Source organism: Erigeron canadensis, chromosome 6 (assembly GCF_010389155.1).
Source record: "Erigeron canadensis isolate Cc75 chromosome 6, C_canadensis_v1, whole genome shotgun sequence".
Classification (NCBI taxonomy): domain Eukaryota; kingdom Viridiplantae; phylum Streptophyta; class Magnoliopsida; order Asterales; family Asteraceae; genus Erigeron; species Erigeron canadensis.
This window is the reverse complement of record NC_057766.1, coordinates 25,986,227-26,008,419: the sequence shown is the minus strand read 5'-3', so window position 1 is coordinate 26,008,419 and position 22,193 is coordinate 25,986,227. Positions and strand designations below refer to the sequence as shown.

Genomic DNA, 22,193 nt, shown 5'->3' with positions numbered 1-22,193 from the left:
AATTTAATTTGGTTTGTATTTAGTTCTTCAATCATTGCCGTTTTATATCGAAAAACCATCAACAACGACCATGTTGTGTACGATCAGTCGCCGCCTAAAATTTGTTGCCTTTCGATATTTGATTGGTTTTTTTTGATATAAATCGGTAATCTTGGAGACGCGTTTTCCTAGTGATTATCTATTTTGGTATGCATTTAGTTTTCTTTTATTTGATGTGTATATACTTCTTCATTCGTTGCTATTTTATATCGAAAAACCATCAACAATGACGACCTCATGTGAAATACAGTCGCTGCCTATAAATTTGTTGCCTTTCGATAGTTGATTGGTTTTTTTTGATATAAAACAGTATTCTTGGAGACATGTTTTACAATCATTGAAGGATATCGTTTTCCGTGGTTTGGAACATATTTAGGTATGAACCTTTTTGTCTCTATTTTTTCTTTTTCCGTTATTATCGATGGACCCTTTAGGTCAGTATGCTTTTAGATATAATCTATGGACATGGTATGCTTTCCGACATAATCTAGCACCGGTATCCTTTTCAATGTTAGCAGTGAACCCTTTTTGTCCGTATGCTTCCAAGAAAAATGTTTGATAGTCAAACTGGTAATCACATTGATAATTTGTCTTATGTTGTAAATTCTTCAGATGGTTTGGTATTTGTTTCAAAGTTCTGCTATTGAAACATTTGACTTGTTAAACACTCTGGTAGCTAAGTGAATTGAATTCGAACCATAAGTAATTAATTTATCTTCTGAGTATTGTTAGTTGGTAATTGCTAGTGATCTGTCTTTTAAGCTATTTCTTTCAAATTTATGTTGTATCTATAAACGAGATTAAGGAACTGTTTTTATTAGACCCTTGTGACTAGAAATAGAGGCATGCATCTGCCACTGGAATCTTTTCTTTGTTATACTCAGTTTTTATCTATTTATCAAGGTGATAGACTGTTTCCGACTTTGTAGTAGTATCTACACAAGTGATCAGTGTCTGAAATCTGAAACTAGTCTGAATAGGTGCTTTCCATTATAGTCTATGGACCCTTTATATCGGTATGCTATTTCATGGAATCTATGGACCCTTTACATCGGCTTTTCAGTATAAACTATGGACCCTTTTCATCATTATGCTTTCCGAGGTAACTATGGACCCCTTTCGTCAGTATGCTTTCCGAGTTCTGTTATATTTGGCTTGTATACCATTTGTCAGTATGCTGTCCAATACAGTCTAGGGACCTTTTATACCGGTATGCTTTTTCATGGAATCTATGGACCCTTTACATCAGTAAGCTTTCCGGTGTAAGTTATGGACCCTTTCCCTTATTATGCTTTCCGTGGTAACTATGGACCCTTTCTGTTAGTATGCTTTCCGATGTTGCTATAGACCCTTTACCCAGGTATGCTTTCAGATCTCATAGATGGACCCTTTTGTCCCTATATTTTTCGATGTTATTGATGAAACTTTTAGGTCAGCATGCTTTTCGATCCCATCTATGGACCCGGCATGCTTTTCGATATAATCTAGCACCCATTCATCCTTTTCGATGTTCACAGTGAACCCTTTCTGTTGTTATGCCTTTCAAGAAAATTTTTATTAGTCAAACTGGTAATCACATTAATAATGTACCTTATATAATTTAGATGGTCAGGTAATTGCTATTTGTTTCAAAGTTCTGCTATTGAAACATTTGGCTTGTAAACATTCGGTAGAGTCAATTGAATTTCGAACCACCGGTAATTAATTTATCTTCTGATTATTGTTAGTTGGTAATTGTTAGTGATCTGTCTTTTAAGCTTTTTCTGTCAAATTTATGTCATATCTACAAAAGAGATTAAGGAACTGTTTTTATGACCCTTGTAATTGGAAATAGACGCATGCATCTACCATTGGAATCTTATCTGTGTTATTCTCATTTTTTAAAACAATTTATCAAGGTGATAGCTTCTTTCCGACTTTGTAGCATTATCTATATTAGTGATCTGAAATCTGAAGCTACTTCTGAATAGGTGGCTTCTGATGTCTGAAGGCAAATGTCTGAATGTGTGACGTTATATATATTGCTACTTTTACTGCTGGGAGTTTTAGTGATTTATGTGAATATTCGAATATCACATGCCCCATCTTAAGTTCAATAGAAAAGTATTGTCATTTTCCCCCATGCGTGGCAAATCACAATTGAATGTATTGGCTACAATAGAACGTTTAAAATAAGTGTTGCGGGAAATAGGAAGCATCCCATTACTAATGAATTTTGAGATAATAATCATAATATGCAAACTGTAATTCATGATATGCAAGTATGCAAGTCTAATGATACAAGAATCTTGAACTCTCTCGATCTCACACTTTATCTTCTCCAGGCCCTTGTGATAGAATCCATAAATTGAAAGTAACGGTGGATAAATATAACAATTAAGTCGGCCCGATTCGAGAGGGGCAACTCTCCGATTACAAGAGAGGTAACCCAATTTGAGATGGGTAATTCTCCTAAAATAAACAAAGTTTGCTAATTGTAAATAACCAGAGTTAGAAAACTAGAGCAGGAAATGAGATTTAAATATAAAAAAGAGCAGTTACTAATCCTAAAAGATAGAACAGTTATCCTAATCTTGGCAGTTTAACCCCTAAACTTTTGCTCCTGATTGACTGGGCTATAAACTGCACCTTTTTCCTTTTCCCATCTTCTTTTTGCTGCCTAAAGTGGATAGTCTAGCAGACCAGCCAACGGCCGGGTCCAATGACCCAATATGGTCTGTATCACCTTGTCTTGACCTATTTCTTACCCTGTAACGCTACTCTTCTTGTTAACCAAATGGATCAGAGAACCCACATGTTTGAGCATTTGGTCGCTCATTTAGATCATGGCTGGGATTTTAATCATGAATGAATGGCAAAATGGAGATGCCACACTGGCACACTCCATTATATTTCTTTTATCTTATTCAACTGTGCTTTCTTTCTTTCTAATATAATTTCAGTGCTAAGCAGATATGAGGAATTCAGAGTTTCGAACCTTCAAAGACAAGCAGTCTTACTATAAAAATTTCTGATGGAACAAGTGTTTTAGGAAAATCAAATAGCCCTTTGTGCAAAAAAATATTATTCTATACATCTTTTTTGAAAAATTGTCATAGTTCTTGGACCATTCGTGCTTCACAGTGCAAGCTGTCATATAGTTTTGTTGAATACTGTCATCCCCTCATGCTGTTTCGGGAGTCATGGTTGCAGAAACCTTGTGGGATTTTTTCTTTCTTGGGTTCTCTTTCTGCTCCAATAATAAGTTGAGTGATAAATATGTGGAGCTCTTTGCTGAAGTTTTCTGCCATTTACCTTTTGCTCATGTTATAAATGAGAAGATTTTTGTTCATGGGGGAAGTTTTGGTAATGACGTGGTGAAGCTCTCTAACAATAGTGCAATTGATCGGTCTTGTGAACCCCAGAAGAAGGCATGGATAGAGGGATCAAGTTTTCTGGATTACTGCTTTCAAACCTGTAATTGCAGGTTTCATTTAATTTGATAGAAGATCTGCTAAATTATACTTATAATGTTATAGATCTGCTAAATTATAATATAATGTTATCTTTTAGGGGTTATTGTGTGAGATATTAGGTAGTGATCCACAACCTAACCCTGGTATAGGACCAAGCAAGCATGGTGTGGGTCTCTCTTTCGCTGAATATGTGACCAAATGGTTTTTGAAAGATAATAATTTAGGTGATATAATATTCTCTATCCCATAAATACCCTCCTATGATGACAAACAAACAGAGAAGTCTGATGACCAAGTCTATTGGGTCAACGCTTCATGATAGCAATTTTAGTTTTAATGGATATTGTAACAGTTTTATAGCAGTCTGTTCTCGCCTATTAATAAAAACTTAAACCATTTTAAACGGAATTGCTACTTTTTTCTTGTTATTGATAGAGTGTCTATTTTGTATGCAAGTGTATGGCTGGGGATACATCCTCATTGAATTTTGTGGTTCATTTTTCAGGTTTTGTTGTCTGATCTCATGAGGTCAAAGATGAAGGCTATGAAATTGAGCATGATGGAAACTTATTGCTGTTTTTCCAGCTCCAAACTATTGTGACAAGGTAACTAATTTGATTCATTTTTTAAGTGTACGGATGTTCAAAGTATGTTTGTGTACTTGATACGCTTTATTTATGTCAAGTCTTCATGATTTAGGGCCTTTTAGTTATATATATAGGTATAAATTTTATTAATATATATATATATATAAACCTAAATAAAGTGCAGTAGCAGAGTCACTTTTAAATCTCGATTGGTTTTGATAGTTGGTTGGTTATCTTGAAATAAAAAATGGGTGTATCCTTTTTTATCGGTCCTTTTTTAGTAGTCAGTATATTCTTTGATGTATAATAATCGACCCTTTTTCCTAGTGGTGGTTGCTCCGGAATCATGCCGATGTACTATATTTTATTTTTAACCATGGTATGGTATATGTGTCCAAATTCTGTTATATTTGGTGTGTGAACAATTGACCTTTTTGTCAGTATGTTGTTCAAGGTAGTATATGGACCCTTTCTATCGGGAAGCTTTCCGGTGTATGGCCTTTCCTTCAGTACGCTTTCTGAGGTAACTATTGACCCTTTCCGTGAGTATGCTTGCTTTCTGATGTAACTAATGACCTTCTGTCGGTTGGTATGCTTTCAAGAAAAAATGTTTGATGGTTGAACTCGTAACTACATTGATAATTTTACTTAATACTGTCAGATGGGTCGGTATTTCTTTCAAAGTTCTGATATTGAAACAATCGACTTCTCAACGATCACCCTTTTCGGCAAGTATGCTTTATGATGTAAACAATAGTTCCTTTTTATGATGTGAGAATGGACCTCTTTCTTACAAGCAAGCTTTTTGATGTATCAACCCTTTCCGTTTTAGAATGATCTTTACAACATCGTAATCAGCATGTGATACGAGCCCATCCCATAATAGGCCCGCATCAAGCCATAAACTAGGTGTAGAAATCACTCCAAAAAGCGCTTATAATGGGAGGGGACACCTGGACTTATAAATCACCAACCAATCCCATACTTAGCCGATGTGGGATCAATATGATACTCCATCCTTTAAAGAGTCAACATCTTGTTGCTCACGGTTGGCACCCGTTGTATTTTGTCCGAGCTGCCACTCCAAAGGCCACCACTCCGAGTGTTAGGAACCTTGAAAGGTAGGGTTGGCTCTGGTACCAATTGATACGAACTCATCTCATAGTAGGCTCGCATCAAACCATAAGTTAGGTGTAGAACTCACCCCAAAAAGCTAGCTTATAATAACCAATCCCATTCTTGGCCAATGTGGGATCATAAGAGACTGATAATTTATTTTAACTAATGGTATGGTATTTAAGTCAAAGTTCTGTCATTGGAAATTTGACATGTGAATTATCCACTCTTTCTTCCCTTTTTGATGTAATCAGTCGTCCCTTTTTACTGTGTAAGCAGTTGGCATGTCCTCCTAGTATGCTTTCACGAATTATATTTGCTGGTCTTTACACCATGTAATCACATTGATGATTTACCATATTTTTTTGACTGTATGCTATCCGTGTCAAAGTTCTTTTGAAAATCAGAGATGTAAATTTTTGGCCCTTTCTGCCTCTCTCATATTAACAATCGACCTTTTTTGCCAATATGCATTTCTGATGCAACTATTCAATTCACTATCATTCTGTTTTAAAGAATTACCTATGATGGTCACCATGAACGGGTAATTACATTGACGATTGATGTGTGAAATCGAGTTTAATAATTTTTAACAAGATCTACCGTTTACTGTCTACCACACACTTACGGGCAGTGTACCCGTTCGTATGTAATATAGTTAATGGGTAAGACCAGGATCGAACACAAGGACTAAATGTTGTACTTAAGGTTGTAAAAATGTAAATCAAGAGAAAGTTTGGTTTGTGACCGAGTTGTCACTTTGCGTTTCAGAAAGCTAATTAATCAACAAGTAAAATAAATTAAATACTCAACCGGTGTCAATCGAGAGTATGCGAAAATAGTATGAGTTGTAACAAATAATTAAAAAGCCATCTATGTCGAATCCGCTACACAAGAATTTTAGGTTGCATATGGTTTAAGCTCAAAATTCAATATTGTTGGTGACAATAATCGTGTCAAGACTAAAACACACCCGGCGTGCACTCCGGTTGTAAAATCGACTCAATCACCTAATCAATTCAATTCCTTGCAACAAGTGGTACCGCCAACCTTATTACACTTCCTTGAACTAACTAGTTTGTTTGACTACTTAAATAACAATTTTATCTTTGTGAAAGAAACATGGTACCACCAACCGTTAAATTCACTTAACAAAGTAATTTCTTTTAAACTTATATTCTTTACTATCATACCATGACCTAGCAAGAATTGTTCATAGACAAACAACTAAAATAATACTTGCATTCAACTAGTACCACTATTGAAAAACACAAATATCACCAAGAACACAAATCTAAGTGGAAGAAATCACTTCATTAAGATCTTGACAAAATGTTAAGTAAAACCAACTTGAATTCAAAATACTATGCAACCATAACTAATTGTTTCACTTCATCTTCATAGATGTATAAGGATTTAGCTACTCATAATGTTAAAAGCTAAAGATTGAAGTAGAAAGGAAGACATGATGTACCAAATATAGAGAACAAATACAAACTGAAGTTACAATCGAGCTACAATGAGTAACAATAGCTAAAATTAATCTTCAAGTCTTCAAATGATGTTGGAGTAGTGAAAAACTCTTGAAAACCTTGAAAAACAGCTAAAGTATAAGTGTGTGAGCTGAAAATGTCCAAGACTCGGGTTTGGGTGGAGTGGTGGATGGTATTTATACCCCAGGAGAGAGAAAATGGTGATGTCAGGCAGAACTCGCGCCACTAGGGTCTTGGGTCGCGTTGCTAGATCCTTCAGGCCAAAGTTCTGACTTCGAAAGTGCCCAACTCGCGCCGCTAGGGTCCTTTCTCGCGCCGCTACTGGGTTGAAAACCTGGCTCGTGCCGCGAGAGGACCTAATCGCGCTGCCAGGGACTTTAGTGAAAAGTTCTGCCTTGAAAATCCACAATTCGCGCCGCGACCTGCGTCTCTCGCGCCGCGACTGGGTTGAATTACCCTGGCTCGCGTCGTGAGTCATCCTCCTCGCGCCGCGAGTCATCCTCCTCGCGCCGCGAGGTCTTGCAGGGATTTGCCATTTTAGCTTCGTTCTTCTTTGGTTAGTGCATATGGACCACTTTTGAGCTATTTTCTACCATTTGGGGCAATATACCTGCTTTAGGCCTGAAACCACTTGCAAATACCATAATGCACCACAAAACAAGTATAAATGGCTATAAAACTAGTACAAAACGTCCAATTCGGTGTAGAGAAACATGTACAATTTGAGGCTTATCAAACCTCCCCACACTTAAACCTTGCTTGTCCTCAAGCAAGTATGCACTTAAACAATCAAAGACTCAAATTGTCAACACAAAATATAGATAAAAGAGAAATTTCCTACCAAGCGGCGTTGAATACCAAAAGCAAAATGCATTTAAAAACTAATGAGCAAAGTTTTAGACGAAATCAGAAAATTCCACTAATCTAAAGCAAAACCATCTTTCGGTTACAATTAGAATCCTTCCTATGCTCGTGTTTACCTCTTTAACATTTCTACGTTCCAATTGACCTTAAGCTCGTTCTTACTAAGCTTATAATCCACTAGCAAGCTTCAAAATTATTATTGGCAACATAAGCAATATTCCACAATGATTATTGGTATATTTGTCCACTTAAACACCCACGCCCTTGGTTTTCCATAAGGTTTTCATTACGGTATACTTGTGAGTCTCTTGACAAAACATACTCCTACGGTCTAGAATTGCAACTATATCCACATATTAGGTGATCATACGAAAGTGCACTTTAAGCGTTCCGCCAGCGGTTCGCTACGGATACGTGAGTATCGTTAAGAGACATACACCAGAACTCAAGGTTGGGTTGCATATCCAGAGACCATGCTCTAAACACTAACACATACGAGAACAAAATGTTTTTATAATTTAATGCCCGTGAGTTTTTATGAGACCCGTGTAGCGAACTTTCGGACCTTTTGGACCTACTTATTCGAATCTCAAAGCCCACATTAGCATTAGGCCATTGAAAAATTGTTTTGCACGTGTTCCCGCATATGCCACCCGTTTTTGATGCCGAAGCACCCCGGGCACCCCGATATAAAGACCCAACATAATGACTAGAACCACAACCTATAACATAGGAATTAAGGGCCGGATTCTGCTTTTGACAACAGCCGGGCGCAGACCATATGTTAAGTCAAATTACCACAAGCATATTTAATACATTTCAAGCACTTTGTGCACACAAGTTGCAAAATTCAAATGGAAGACTTGAAGCGGTGCCTACCAATACATCATCTAGTCAAGCTATTATTCACATTTGATTTATCATTAAGGTACAATTAGCAAGCAACCTAGATTATATTGAAGTTCAGAACAAGCCTATTGCCCCTTGGAATGATGAAATGCCACAAGTACTAGAAAATGAAAGCTAAAGGTAAACAATCTCAAGTTCTATCCTAGATTAGCAAAATCTTAAATTTAACTTCATTTTTCATCTTTGCGCAAAACCTATAGCCTCAAAAATTTAAAAACATAACCAAAATGCTAATAAAGTAAGGAAACTTCAAAAATTTGTCATTTTTCCGATTTACCATTCCCCCTCCCCACACTTAAGTTGTACATTGTCCTCAATGGGCGAATAACTAAGGTGAACAAAATTGGAAAAGAGGAAAAATTGCAAAATGTAGAAAGGAACAATGAAAAACCTCCGAGTGAAAGCATGGTATTGCCAAGGCAAAGGTGAAGCCAAAATTTAAGTGGGTGCTAAACTGATTGCCAGCATAAACCCGCTTGTTTGTTCCAAAAATTCCAAAAGCGATTCCAAAAATGCAACTTGCAACCATACAATCACCTGACAATCAAAATAACAAAATAACGAAATACTAGATAAACCATGATAACAAGAATTAAAGTAAACCATCCACAATGTCTCATCGCCTACACGGCGGAATTACAACCAAATTGAAACATAAAATGTAACTGTCTTAAGAAGTTCAGAAGTAAGAGAGAAGAATAAGAGAATCAGTTCTCATCCATGTCTTGATTTGAAGGGACACCATCTCCAGCATTAGGATCCGCCAGCTCACCAAATATACCCCTGTAAAAGTCAAAAGCATGCCTCGAGTAGCGCTCCCCACTCGTATACCTATACGAGCCAAACTGGGGGATATCCGGAGCGTCCCCTGCTGTCCCACTAGTCCCGGCCGCACTCGAACTCGGACCCATCCAACCTGGTTACTGCTGCGGAATGGGTTGACCAGGGTGAGGACAGAAGAAACCAAAGGTGGTGCTGGCAGGCATAAAGATGGGTGGAGGACTAAAATCCCGAGTAGGCGGTGGTGGTGGAGTCTCTGGTCGAATCATATGATCAATATAAGGCTTCCAATACTCGTTCTGGTAACCCAAGCGGGTCACCTGGCTCGACATCGTCCGTGTCCCATCCACTAGCATATCCTGAGTGTCTCGCACCTGCCTCTGCTCCATCAAGATCTGATCAAGCTTATTCCCCCAATCTGCAAAATCATAAGGATAAAGGTTAGGGGGTGGCTGCTGCTCCCTAGGTGGTGAGTCCATCCTCGGTCTCTGTGCAGGTGGCTCCTGCTCCCCATCTGAATGTAAGTCACTCGGGTTGGTGGTCCTTATTATTTTCGCCTTTTTCATTTCCTTGATGTCCAAAAGGGTGGTCTCCACTCTAAGTGTAACCTCTGACCGACCCTCTGGAGTATCACAACCGAGCCTTTCCACCATCGTGGTTATAAAGTGACCACATAAGTACCTATGCTCCTTACACCGATACATGTGTCTAGCCAAAATGTATGGAGCACAACAAAACCAACCGGAAGTGGGGAGCTCCTACTGTCTGAGCAACCATAAATCATCCACAGTGACCTTATCAGTGGCCCATGTGGAGGAAGGAGTAGGTGATCATCTTATGAAGAATCTTCAACCTCTTGGACCGAATGTCCGACACTTTGCTTACCCCAGAATAAAACTTTTCATTCCCAGAAATGCTGAACCAATACGCGTCAAATGGCATGTTATCATCAAAGGAAGAAGTGTGAAATGAACTCCTGTCCACAAACGGGTATACCGCTCCATCCTCAATTTCTGAAACCTCGAACACCCCACATAAATACCCAAACTCAACAACGGTACAGTGGCGCTGCCTACCCCCCAACCGAAAGTGGATCACCCGATCCTCCAAGAACTCGTCAATAGGTAGGTCTTGGACTTGGAGTGTAGAGTAAAACTCCTGGCACCATTCTTTAACCACTGTTTTCCTTAGTTCAAAAATTCGCTTCCACATAGGTATCTGCACCATCTCTTCCCTTGGTTCAGACCAAAACTCAGTTAACAGTCTTTGCTCAAAGTACTCCATGAGATCGGCTTCCCGAATCATATTCCAATCTATGGTCCTAGGAGAAACCAAATCAAAGTTTTGAATTTCACACAACTTATTCAAGTAGGCTTGTCGCTCCCCTTTTGAAGAATTCGGGAACTTAAGCCAAGGATGGGTCGGTGTCTCTAGTGTCCTAAACACACTGCTTGGTTTCTCAGAAGGAGCATTGTAGCGTTCATCCACGTAATCAAACTGATAACCGCGGGGCCAAATGTTGACCTCATATCTCTCCGTACCTTGTTGTCTCTGTAAAATCAGCCAAAACATACAAAATAAGTTAAAGGAGACAACTTGGAAGCGATAACGAAAAGCTACGGAGAAGAAACGACGAAAACGGGTCAAACAGAACATACCTCGCGCCGCTAGTAACCTAGCTAGCGCCGCTAGTCTGTTCAGATTTTTTTTTGGTTTTTTTGGTGGGAATTAACTCTTAAACAATACTATAATCATAAATTTGAATTACAATGCTTAAAACTAACTAAATCTTAAAAATCCCCAATTTGAATTACTAAGAACCCTAATTAAGTTTTCCAAGATTTATTCAAAATTAGTTAGTTCTATGTAGAAGAAACAACAATGTAAGTAATATTATACAACATACTAACAATATTTAAAAGAAAATTAAAGAACAAATAAACCCTAATTAATTGAAATAAAAAAAAATTAAAGAGAGGTAGATGAGAAAAACTTACTCTTGACATGATGATGATGATGGAATGAAGAGTAAGAGATGAAGATCTTGAAGAGTAGAAGAGTAGATAACAATCTAAGTGTGTGTGTATGTGTGTGAGCCGTGTATGTGTGTGTGGTTTTGGAGAAGAAAAGAATTTGAGAGGGAAAAAGAGAGTAAAAAAATCGGTCCCCTGTGGTTAATTTTTAATCTTATTATTGATTTTAATTATAAAAAAAAAAGAAAAAAAACTTACCTAGACCCCGCTCGCGCTGCGAGGTGAGTAGGTCGCGTCGCTAGCTCCTTCAGGCCAAACTTTCTGTCCCAAAAATTTCAATCTCGCGCCGCGAGATACTAGGGTCGCGCCGCTAGTCCTTGCTCCTTTCTCCAGTCGCGCCGCTAGGGTCCCTTCTCGTGCCGCTAGTTTGTGCAGGCCATAGCTCTGACTTCAAGTCCCCCCAAATCGCGCCGCGACTGTCTCTCCTCGCGCCGCGAGGTTCTCATTTGGGCCCCCAGTAGCGCCGCTAGGCTTCCCCTCGCGCCGCTATTTTCTAATAACAAAATTTTCTGTCCAAAAATCTCTAATTTAGCGCCACGAGAACCCTATCTCGCGCCACGACCTTCTGTTTGACAGACTTTTGACCATTTAACACGTCACACACCGGTTCATTCACAATCAATTTTCACCTGTAAATCTCAACGGAAAACATAAAAATAGACCTAAACTAATGAAAACAACAAAAATTTAAAAACTCACGGGTTGCCTCCCGAGAAGCGCTTTATTTTTTAACGAGTCATTAGCTTGACTCGATCAAACCTCATTCTTTAAGCGAAAAGTGGGAGCTCCTCGATCAAGGCTCCTTCCCCAACTTCTTCTTCATTATACAACTTCAAGCGATGCCCGTTCACAATGAAAGAGCTTCCATTCTCTCGGTACAATTCAACATATCCGGATGGATACACATGCTTGATAACAAACGGGCCATTCCACCTAGATGAGAGCTTTAGTTGGTGGATTTTGAACTTGGAGAGAAACAACAACACCTTATCTCCCACTTTGAAATCCTTCCTCTTAAGCTTCTTATCGTGCCAAACCTTAGTCCTCTCCTTGTACATCAACGAGTTGTCATATGCACCATGCCTAAGCTCATCTAGTTCATGGAGTTGTAATAACCTTAACTCACCGACCTCTACTTAATCCATATTGCAATTCCTCAATGCCCAAAATGCTTTGTGCTCGATCTTTACCGGTAGATGACAAGTTTTTCCATAGAGTAGCCTATATGGGGTTGTGCCAATTGGAGTCTTGAAAGCGGTTCTAAATACCCATAAGGCATCATCAAGCTTCTTTGACCAAGACTTTGGATTTCCATCAACCGTTTTCTCTAAGATTCTCTTCAAAGCCCGGTTCGTGTTCTCAACTTGCCCACTAGTTTGTCTTGGTGATTGTTCCTTGCCTTTGACAAGCATCACAAGTTTCCACTAGTGTTTGAGCTTCTTTGAAAATGGTGGGCCAATAGAAACCCACATCAAACACCTTCTTTCCCGTTACCGATGCTCCATAATGTCCACCGGTAGGACCATAGTGACACTCATCCAAAATCTTTCTAGTTTCACCACCCCAAGCACATCTCCTTATCATGCCATCCGCACACACCCTAAACAAATACGGTTCCTCCCAAAAGTAATGCTTGATTTCCGAAAAGAACTTCTTTCTTTGTTGAGAACTCCATCCCTTGGGCAAAATTCCTGCACATAAATAATTAGCAATATTGGCATACCAAGGTACCTCTTCGTCCTCAACCTGCATCAAAAACTCATCGGGAAAAGAATCGTTAATCTCATGCTCCTTCAACTCCTCAAGGTGAGGGTTTTCGAGCCTACTCAAGTGGTCGGCGGCAACATTTTCAGCCCCACTTTTGTCTTTGATTTCTATATCAAATTCTTGCAAAAGCAAGACCCAACGAAGCAAACGGGGTTGGCATCTTGCTTGTTGAACAAATACTTCAAGGCCGAATGATCGGTGAACACAATGGTCTTATTCAATACCAAGTAAGGTCTAAACTTATCAAAGGCATAAACCACCGCCAACAATTCCTTCTCGGTTACGGTGTAGTTTTGTTGGGCGGGGTTTAGGGTTTTGCTAGCAAAGTAGATTGGACGAAAGTGCTTCTCATCCCTTTGGCCAAGAACGGCCCCCAAAGCATAATCACTAGCATCGCACATAAGTTCAAAGGGTAAAGACCAATTCGGTGAAGTCATTATTGGAGCATTTGTCAATTTGTCTTTCAAAAGAGAAAAAGCGTTTAAACATTCATCATTAAACTCAAAATCAACATCTTTTTCCAACAATCTAGTCATAAGCCTTGTGATTTTCGAAAAATCTTTGATAAATCGCCGGTAAAACCCGGCATGACCTAGAAAACTTTTTACCGACTTCACATTGGTGGGTGGAGGTAATTTAGTCATGACATCAATTTTGGCTTTGTCAACCTCAAGACCCGCCCTTGACACCTTGTGACCCAAAACTATACCCTCTTTGACCATAAAATGGCATTTTTCCCAATTAAGCACCAAATGTGCTTTTTCAAACCTATCAAGCATTTTATCCAAATTAGCCAAACAACTATCAAAGGACTCACCAAAAACCGAAAAATCATCCATGAAGACCTCCATGGAAGTTTCTATCATATCTTGAAAAATGGCCAACATGCATCTTTAAAAAGTACCCGGTGCATTGCATAAGCCAAAAGGCATGCGACTATAGGCATAGGTTCCTAAAGGACAAGTAAAAGTGGTTTTCTCTTGATCATTAGGATCAATTGGGATTTGAAAATAACCGGAAAAACCATCTAGAAAACAAAAGTACTCATTACCCGCCAACCTTTCAAGCATTTGGTCCATAAAGGGTAAAGGAAAATTGTCCTTTTTGGTCGCCTCATTCAACCTACGATAGTCAATGCAAACTCTCCAACCGGTGACCGTTCTAGTTGGAACCAACTCATTTTTCTCATTAGTCACCACGGTCATACCTCCCTTCTTTGGTACACAATGTACCGGGCTAACCCATGGACTATCCGATATAGGAAAAATGATACCCGCATCAAGAAGTTTAACAATTTCCTTTTTTGCAACATCTTTCATGTTTGGGTTAAGCCTTCTTTGCCTTTGAATCACCGGTTTTACATTTTCAAACAAATTTATCTTGTGTTTGCAAAAATCGTGACTAATTCCGGGTATATCGGAAGTTTTCCAAGCAAAGGCCTTTTTATGGGCCTTTAGAATGGTCATGAGTTTGGTCTTTTCCTCACCCGAAAGTGATGAGGGAATAACAACGGGGAGTAGAGATGTACCTTCCAAGTAAGCGTATTCTAGATGATCGGGCAATGGCTTGAGTTCCAAATCCGTTGGAGGATTATCAAGCGAAGTAGGTAGCTTACCACTTGGGATTGCCTCAATTTCTTCAAACTCCTCATCATCCAATGGAGTTTCATCCATGCTAATAGCCAAGATCTCCGCGATCTCTTCCACTTGGTCACTAGCAACATCCGCTTCACCAATGCTAGCCCATCGTTCATCTCTTGTGCCATCTTCAATACCTACAAGCTCCAACATCTCAACTTCGACCGCATCATCTATCACATCCATCTTAAAACAAGTATCATCAGAGGAATAAGAATGTTTCAAAGCTTTTTCAATTTTAAACACTATTCTATCATCCCCGACACCCAAGGAAATTTCCTTGTCCTTCACTCGAATGATAGCATCCGCGGTGTACAAGAATGGTCGGCCCAAAATGAGGGGCACCTTGGCGTCCTCTTCCATCTCTAAAATTACAAAATCCACAAGAAAAACAAATTGGCCCACTTGCACTTGCAAGTTTTCAGCCACCCCCATCGGGTATTGGAAAGAATGATCCGCAAGGCGGATGCTCATCTTAGTGGGCCTTAATCGCCCCAACGAAAGCTTTGTAAAAACTGAATATGGCATCAAGTTGATGCTAGCCCCAAGATCGGCTAAAGCTTTACAAGATAATTTAGTACCAAAAGAACAAGCAATGAGAAAACTCCCTGGATCGGCAAGCTTTGGTGGAAGCTTGTTTTTGATTACCGCCGAGCATTCTTCATTCATAAAGGTTGCTTTTGCTTCATCTAGCTTCTTCTTGTCCGTTACTAGCTCCTTGATGAATTTGGCATTGTTAGGCATGCCCGAAATGAGGTCAACTAGTGGGACATTGATTGTCACCGTCTTGATCATATCAAAGAACTTGTTGTATTGGTCTTGAAGCTTTTCCTTCCTCAAGCGTTGAGGAAATGGAACCTTGGGCTTGTATGGCTTAACTTCGGGTTCCTTGATTGGTGTAGCTTTAGGAACCGAAGTTGTCACACCCGGTGGTGACTCCATCTCCACTTCATCATCAAATTCTTCATCGAAATTTCCTGCACTAGGAGAAGCATTAGAAACAAAAGAGTTACCTTTAGGAGGAGTGGTTACCTTACCGGACCGTGTTGTTATTGCATTTACGGTCTCATTTCGGTGTTGGGGTCCTTTGTACTTGTCATCCCCACTTCTCCACGACCCTCCTTGGCTTTGATTTGGGTTTTGTTGGGTGTCACTTGGAAGTGTACCCGGCTGCCTTTTAGAGTTCCCCATCCTATCCAACCTCTTTTCCAAATTAGATATCAAAGCATGGTAGTTCCGGTTGCTCTCATCGATCTTTACATGCAAACCCCCAATCTTATCATTCAAAAGCTTCGAATAGTTCTCCATTGAAGCATTCCGCCTCTCTTGAGCCTCCTCCCTTTTTTCTTGTTTATCCACGAACTTGGCCATCATGGCCATGAGGGGCGATCCTTCCTCCCCATTGTCATCTTGCTTTGGAGGTGATGGTGGTGGTTGTTGTTGAGGCGGTCCTTGGTTGTCATCCTTTTGCCACCTATTTTGAAAGTTGCCACCACGATTGTTAGAAAAAGAATTAGAAGAGTTTGAAGAGTTACCTTGGTGACGGCCTTGGTAGTTGCCACCACGTTGGAAAAGCGGTTGATATTGACCGGATCTTTGGTTGTGCACATAATTCACGTCTTCCCTAACCATTTGATCACATTCATTGGCATCATGTGGTCCACCACAATGAACACATCCCCCGGCCATGATCTTAACATCACGCTCTAATCCTCCGAAATTGTTTTCCACCATCGAAAACCTCTCATCCATGTGCCTTGAGAGCGCTCTAATCTCGCTAACCACCTCGGATGTCTCTCCCCCATCAACCCGGGCTACTACTCTACGTGTCCTTCTATCCCTACGATCCCTACCAGGAGACCTCGAAACTTGAGCCTTAGCCATATCCTCAAACATCTTCCAAATCTCACTAGAAGTCTTGTAAGTAGTACTACCCCCACAAGTCATGACCATCTTCTCATAACTTTCCATATTCATTCCATCCAAGAATATGCCAACAATCTCGGTATCACTTACCCCATGCCCGGGGCATTCCCACAAAAGATCTTTCATTCTTAACCACGCTTCAACAATGGACTCATCCTCATCTTGCGTAAAAGAACGGATTATAAGCCTAAGTTCTCTTTCCCGATTTGCCAGAAAGAACCTTTCAATCAAAGCTTCTCTAACCGCCTCCCATGTGGTCAAGCTATTTGGTGCTAACCCTTTTAACCATTTATGAGCTTCCCCCGCTAGAGACATAGGAAAAAGCTTTATCTTGACATTGTTAGCTTGGTTCTCCCCATAGTTGAACAAGTTGCAAATCATCTCAAACTTGTCGAGATGCTCATGAGGATCCCTCTTTTTTCTCCCATCAAAACATAAATCCTTGACCATTTGCAAGTGGTTGCCTTTCACGGTGAAAGTGTCGATGGCGGGGTTAACAATGGCGGATTGGCGAGAGGTTGGTATGGTTTGAGGTAAGTCCTCGATTTTGGTGTTAAAAAGGTCGGGTGGATTATTTTGTTGTCCGGCCATGTTGATGTTTGGTTTCGGTGATTCGGGTGGAGTAGGTGTTCTATCGGAAGTCGGTTCTTCTTTTTCAGAATAGTAACCCCACTCGGTACTTCCCGACTCGTAATAAGTCTCGTGAAGTATGTGGTCGGGTCTAGGTCTAGAAGTGGTGTCTATGTAAGTGGGTGCGGATGATGACGGTTGTGATGTTTGTGGTTTGGTGCGCTTTTTGAGTTTGTCAGGGTTAGATGTGGCCTTCACTAACGGTTTCCCAGAAGCTCGAGTGCTCATCCACTTCCTGAGAATAACCTGCGATCACAACACAACAAATGGAAACCTTAATAGCACCTGAGGTACAATGAAGCAAACTAAAATTAAAATAAAGCAAGTAACTTTTCCGTGCAAAGCACGAAAAAGGATCGATTCACAAAATTTCAACCACAACTACGAAAAATTAGTCCCTCGCAGCGGCGCCAAAAACTTGATGTGTGAAATCGAGTTTAATAATTTTTAACAAGATCTACCGTTTACTGTCTACCACACACTTACGGGCAGTGTACCCGTTCGTATGTGATATAGTTAATGGGTAAGACCAGGATCGAACACAAGGACTAAATGTTGTACTTAAGGTTGTAAAAATGTAAATCAAGAGAAAGTTTGGTTTTGACCGAGTTGTCACTTTGACTTTCAGAAAGCTAATTAATCGACAAGTAAAATAAATTAAATACTCAACCGGTGTCAATCGAGAGTATGCGAAAATAGTATGAGTTGTAACAAATAATTAAAAAGCCATCTATGTCGAATCCGCTACACAAGAAGTTTAGGTTGCATATGGTTTAAGCTCAAAATTCAATATTGTTGGTGACAATAATCGTGTCAAGACTAAAACACACCCGACGTGCACTCCGGTTGTAAAATCGACTCAATCACCTAATCAATTCAATTCCTTGCAACAAGTGGTACCGCCAACCTTATTACACTTCCTTGAACTAACTAGTTTGTTTGACTACTTAAATAACAATTTTTAACTAGTTTGTTTGACTACTTAAATAACAATTTTATCTTTGTGAAAGAAACGTGGTACCACCAACCGTTAAATTCACTTAACAAAGTAATTTCTTTTAAACTTATATTCTTTACTATCATACCATGACCTAGCAAGAATTGTTCATAGACAAACAACTAAAATAATACTTGCATTCAACTAGTACCACTATTGAAAAACACAAATATGACCAAGAACACAAATCTAAGTGGAAGAAATCACTTCATTAAGATCTTGACAAAATGTTAAGTAAAACCAACTTGAATTCAAAATACTATGCAACCATAACTAATTGTTTCACTTCATCTTCATAGATGTATAAGGATTTAGCTACTCATAATGTTAAAAGCTAAAGATTGAAGTAGAAAGGAAGACATGATGTACCAAATATAGAGAACAAATACAAACTGAAGTTACAATCGAGCTACAATGAGTAACAATAGCTAAAATTAATCTTCAAGTCTTCAAATGATGTTGGAGTAGTGAAAAACTCTTGAAAACCTTGAAAAACAGCTAAAGTATAAGTGTGTGAGCTGAAAATGTCCAAGACTCGGGTTTGGGTGGAGTGGTGGATGGTATTTATACCCCAGGAGAGAGAAAATGGTGATGTCAGGCAGAACTCGCGCCGCTAGGGTCTTCGGTCGCGCCGCTAGATCCTTCAGGCCAAAGTTCTGACTTCGAAAGTGCCCAACTCGCGCCGCTAGGGTCCTTTCTCGCGCCGCTACTGGGTTGAAAACCTGGCTCGTGCCGCGAGAGGACCTAATCGCGCCGCTAGGGACTTCAGTGAAAAGTTCTGCCTTGAAAATCCACAATTCGCGCCGCGACCTGCGTCTCTTGCGCCGCGACTGGGTTGAATTACCCTGGCTCGCGTCGCGAGTCATCCTCCTCGCGCCGCGAGGTCTTGCAGGGATTTGCCGTTTCAGCTTCGTTCTTCTTTGGTTAGTGCATATGGACCACTTCTGAGCTATTTTCTACCATTTGGGGCAATATACCTGCTTTAGGCCTGAAACCACTTGAAAATACCATAATGCACCACAAAACAAGTATAAATGGCTATAAAACTAGTACAAAACGTCCAATTCGGTGTAGGGAAACATGTACAATTTGAGGCTTATCAACGATTTACAATATTTTACTGAACTGATGTTATGGTTGTGTCAAAGTTAAATCATTAGAAATTATGACGTGTAACAATTGGTCCTTTCTATGCAAGCCCTTTATTGTTTTCCTTTTTCATCAATTTTTATTATGATTTTGTAGACATGAGCGGTTTCAATGGATTGTTCTTTGAAAAGTTACCAATGATGTCGGATTATTTCTTTCATGAAAATTGAGTCGCCACAGTTGAAAAACTTTCGTATTAATTGATTAGCTGTCTAGATAATCTCTTGTGAAATACTCAATGACAAGTGACAGAGAAAATTTACTTTATCAAAGTAGTTTAATATGTGTGCATTATTAAGAAAATCGCAAAAGCCCTGTTCAGACATGTAACATTTGTTTTTTTGCTCTGATGTTCCTCTCGCTTCTAGTGCCTTCAATTTGGTGTTTGTTTTCATATATTGTGTATGAAAGAATATGAAACACAAATTTGGTTCCTTTATCATCAAATATATAACTTTCGTTAATACTTTTGTAGATACTCATCAAATGTATAACAAATGTGATGATTTCTTTATTGGCTGAGCTGCAAAGTTCCATAATCAAATTAAATAGCACAGATGGTGATCTTTATGAGCATGACTTGAATGGCAGTCAACAGAAAGTCATTATCAATGACACTTTTTGGTATGGAATTTGAAGCTCAGATATCTGTTCTAAGTGAAGTGGAGTTTCTGCTTATACAAATTCTAAGATATATCGAAGTAAATTGATTTCTTACTAGTCACATTAGGGGAATAATATGCTTCACAATTTGCACGTCAAATTTTTTGGTGTTGAATAATTCATACGACGTATTGATGTCCATGTTGATATATGGTAGTGGTATCATTGTTAGTATTTAATGCATGTATACTAGCATGCTTTATGGTGTAGAAATGGACCTTTCCTGTCAGAGAAACTGATATGTTTATCACCATGGACCATGGTCCATGATAATCACATTGGTGATTCACCATATCCATGTCAAACCAATGGTATCGATCTCTGACTCTCCGTGCTTTGCCTGCATATGTTATCTTTTTGGTTCATCCAAGTATTTTTCGCCTATGAAGTATCACTTGAAAGAAAATAAGATGGTAAGGAATTTGGAGGTGACTAGTCTTCCTTTCCATTTCTTGTAGTCTCCGTGAATGCTATCCATTTAATGAAAAGGGATGCTTCAATTGCGTGTATGTAGTATGTACACTTTCGTTGGCTAAGAGTGACTTTGCATTTCAGATATTTTTAGTAGAAAATGCAATGTGTGTCTGATTACATTATTTATGCGAGTTGACCCTTTTTTAAGAGGAAAGATGCAGAATGAAGTTTATAGAAAGATGGTATGAATGTGCCCCCATCGTGTTTGATAACTCCATACATAGTAGAAAGAATAGAGTAAATCTCTTTGAAATAGCATGCATTTTTTTTCTGGTCTTATGCACTTCTATTAAAATTGTTGATTTAAACTGAAGATCTAGCTATCTGCTTAAGTGGTCTTTTCTGCTTGTACTTTACTTAAAAGTGCCGATCCATGAAATTTCCGTGACCCTAAATTATCCTATGGCCTGAGACAACAGATGTGGGCGGCGATCTTTCCTAGAGGAGCTGGTTATACATTTGGACAAGACATAGCGTCTCAGTTTAACCATATGAATGGACCCGTTCTCATCTCTAGATCTTGTCAGCTTGTCATGGAGGGTTTCAATTGGTGCCAGGTTAGTGTTATCAAAATAACAATATTGCTTATCCAGATATCCTTTATTTATTCATTCAAAACTTTAATAAAGATGTTAATGGATCACCTTTTATCACTTCTGTGTTTTTATGCTCCAAACCAAAAAGTCTCTTCTGGCGGCCATGACGCAACATTTTGTGCCCACCATTTATCATGATAGAATCATTTGGTTAGTTGAAGAAGGAAGTGAGTTATTATAAATATTTACCTTTTATGAAACCTGCAACAAATATGAGTCTTACTTGGAACAGATATAGGTTACACTATTTCTCATGTTAAAAAGGTAAACAGAATTTCCTTATATAGTGTTGAATTTACAGAACCAAATTAGACCTTGGGAATTGTTGGGTCACGGGCTAAAACTGATTCGGGTTGAAATGGCTAAACGGGTTAGGTGAGACTGAGTTGACAAGCAAAGATGTACTCCCTGATTCCTCTTTATGTGTTTTTATCTATACTTCTATATAAAAATTATACCCTTATATTGAAACTTTTACAATTTTAAGACATGCAAAATTATCATTTTACCCTTAATTAATTAACTTACATAACCATTTCATAATCTTTTAAAAGATCCCTAAAAATCAAATATCTTTGTATTAATTACCAATACCACTTGACGCCGACGACACCACATCGCAACTAATGTCATCGTCGCCGCATTGCACGGACACCATGCTCGTAAGAATTAAGTATGATTACAACAAGGGACAATTGCATATATACCCAAATATACTACCTAAATTACAAATATCCTCAACTAAAATTTGAAATAACAAATATACCCAATTTAATCTTTTGGCATGGACTAGAAAAATATACCCTTTATTCGTATGTTCCAAGATCATGTTCTCTGCCCACTTCATTTCCAGTTTTCCAACATGTAAAGAAAACCCAATTATTCCAATATCTTAAATTTAACAAAAGTACAACACAATCAATTTCGCATAACCAAACCAACTCTCCTGCCTTTGTAATTTGACATCAATCAATTTTTCTATTATTCTTTCTAATGCAAATGGATCCATTGGTTCCAAAAATCTTATGTAAGAAATAAATCTCTTAGAAAATGATTTTGAAAGATTGTGGGTTTGAGA

General features: G+C 38.9%; 1 long non-coding RNA gene across 3 annotated transcripts; it reads left to right on the top strand.

Moving 5' to 3' along the window:
* Positions 1 to 2,064: 2,064 nt before the first annotated feature.
* Positions 2,065 to 21,535, top strand: LOC122602715. Of its 3 annotated transcripts, XR_006324375.1 has the most exons (4): positions 2,065 to 3,505; positions 4,000 to 4,099; positions 19,858 to 20,006; positions 20,939 to 21,535. It is a non-coding gene; the product is annotated as an uncharacterized LOC122602715 (long non-coding RNA). The 3 variants fall into 3 exon arrangements; XR_006324374.1 differs by lacking the exon at positions 20,939 to 21,535 and having other exon boundaries at positions 19,858 to 20,451; XR_006324376.1 differs by lacking the exons at positions 19,858 to 20,006; positions 20,939 to 21,535 and adding an exon at positions 4,536 to 4,579.
* Positions 21,536 to 22,193: the final 658 nt, after the last annotated feature.